The following is a 2,733-nucleotide window of genomic DNA, read 5'->3' as shown; positions in this document are numbered from 1 at the left end:
ATCTTTGTCTTAAATGTGTGATCTCTTATTCTGAGATGATGCCTTCTGGTCCTAGACTCTTCCACAATGGAATCAACCTCTCCACCTTTTAAGTTCTCTAAGAATCTATCTGGCATTTGGGCTAATGCTAAAATACTAATCATATGTGAGGGATATACAAAATAGGGTTTTGCCTTTCTCAGTTGGCATGGCTGTGAGCAGTTCATAAATAGCAACCTCATGTCCTAAAAATCAAAGCAATCCAATTTTTAATTCCATGCTTCAATCTAAGAAAAGAATTATCTTTTCCATTCCAAATGTAGTATTCTTATGTGCAACAATCTGGACTCTGGTTATATTGAAGATTTGCTGAGGAATTGACATTGAGGTGATTCAAGATACAACATTTCCTTTCAAGTACAATTGTTTTTAATTAGGTCCTGAATTTCCTCAATACGTCTGTTGTTCTTGCTGGAACAAAAATGGAGAACACCTGATCAAATTCGAAGCTAATGTGACAGAGGATATTCAAGTTTTCCTCAAATTTCCAGCTTTAATAAATGACAGTGGTGCAGTCATGAAGGAGTCTTCTTATCAACCTCTTTATACAATACAAAAAAAGAGGACCAAGAGACAGATATGGAAAGGGCAAATAGAATATGAATGCAATCTAGCAAAAACTGTAAGAACAAACTGTAAAAGAGTCTGTAGGTAAACATTTGGCTAAAAGAAATGTTGTCCCCTTATAAACAGAGGAGAAAGTGAGAACTGCAGATGCTGGAGATCAGAGCTGAAAATGTGTTGCTGGAAAAGCGCAGCAGGTCAGGCAGCATCCAAGGAGCAGGAGAATCGACATTTCGAGCATGAGCCCTTCTTCAGGAGGGCTCATGCCCGAAACGTCGATTCTCCTGCTCCTTGGATGCTGCCTGACCTGCTGCGCTTTTCCAGCAACACATTTTCACCCCTTATAGACAGAGACAGGAACATTTGTAATGAGGAATAGAGAAATAGTAGAGAAACAAAATGATTACTTTGTGTCTTTTTTCACCAGGGAAGATCCACAAATCTGCCGGAGGAGAGATCCAGGTGACTAGGAAGGATAAGGATTTGAAGAAAATCGCATTAGTGAGAAGATTGCACTGGAGAAATTAGTGGGGTTGAAAATTAATAAGTCGTCAGGACCTTATGGTCTACTTTGTATAGTGTTGAAGGAAGTGGCTATAGAGACACTCAATCAATTGGTGATTATGTTACATAATTCTACAACTTCTGAAATGCTTGGTTTGGATTGAAAGATAGCAAATATCACCTCACTTCTTAAGAAGGAAGTTTGAGAAAAAGCAGGGACTACAGGTTTGTTAACCTTACATCAGCAATAGGGAGAATGCTAGAACCTAGTCTAAAGGGTGGGATAAATAGAGGACTGGTTCTTAATGATCTGATTGGGCATAGTCAGCATAGATTTGCAAACAGTAAACCATGTTTGGTGAACTTGTTGGAGTTGCTAACAAAATTGATGAAGGAGAGCTGTTAGATGTAATGTACTTAGATTTTCAGAAAGATCTTGATAAAGCCACCCACAAGAGGCTGGTTCTATAGGTTAGTCTGCATGGGAAAGGAGGCACTACAGTGGCATGGATTAATAATTAACAAACAGATAGTGACCAGTAGGGTACTTGGTGATATGTTTACAATATACAGTATGTCAATGATTTGGTGGTGGAGATCAAAAGTAATATTCCCAAATTTGATACAAAACTAAGTGAGAATATCTATTATGAGGAAGACGTAAGCAGCTTCAGGGGGATGTTGACAGACTTAGTGAGTGGACAAGAACAGGGTAGATAGAATATATTATGGAAGAAAATGAGGTTGTCCACTTTGATGAGGGTACCAGGTATACTTTTAATAATTTTTTAAGTGGTAAGAGGCTGGAAAGTGCAGATGTACAAAAGGAACTAGGTATCCTTGACCTTGAACGCTACCATACAGATGCAGCAAACTATTAGGAAGGTGAATGTAATGTTAGCTTTTAACATGAGAAGATTTGAATATGGGAGGGATAGACACTTGTCTCAATAGTTTGGGAGCTTGGTAAGACTGCATTGGAAAATTGGGTTAGGGTTTGTTCTATGAAGAGATGTTTGGCAAACTGGGCTTGTATTCTCAAGAATTTTGAAGAATGAGAGGTGAATTCATTGGAATATACAGAATACTGAAAGGGATAGGCTGGGTGGATGCAGGTTAGATGTTTCCCAGGTTGGGGAGTCTTGAACTGGGGGCACAATTTAAAAGTAAGGGGGATGCCACATAGGTCCGAGATGAAGAGAATTTTTTTAAACTCAGTGTGTAACGAACAACATCTTGGAATTCTCTATCCTGGAGGGCTGTGCAAGTTCTGTCTTTGTGGTTAACAATGGATTATAGGGTTATCACCTGAGATTGGGTGAGTAAAAGACATTGAAGTGTTTGATCAGCCATGATTGCATTAAATGACAGAGCAGGTGTGATGGGCTGAATGGTCTCTTGTTCCTTTGTTCCTGCAATGTGTATGATTGAATACACACAAGTTCACATCCGCAGGTAGACAAATTTACACACACACACACACACACAGACAGCTATTACAAAAGATATTATTTTGACATAAATATATTTTATAATTAATATTTTATACTTAAAATGCCATCACTACACAGTCACTAGACAATGCCATCATGGCAACCTTTTGCGTGGTGTTATGTGTATGTCTTG

Source organism: Chiloscyllium punctatum, chromosome 7 (assembly GCF_047496795.1).
Source record: "Chiloscyllium punctatum isolate Juve2018m chromosome 7, sChiPun1.3, whole genome shotgun sequence".
NCBI lineage: Eukaryota > Metazoa > Chordata > Chondrichthyes > Orectolobiformes > Hemiscylliidae > Chiloscyllium > Chiloscyllium punctatum.
This window is presented reverse-complemented; position numbering follows the sequence as displayed.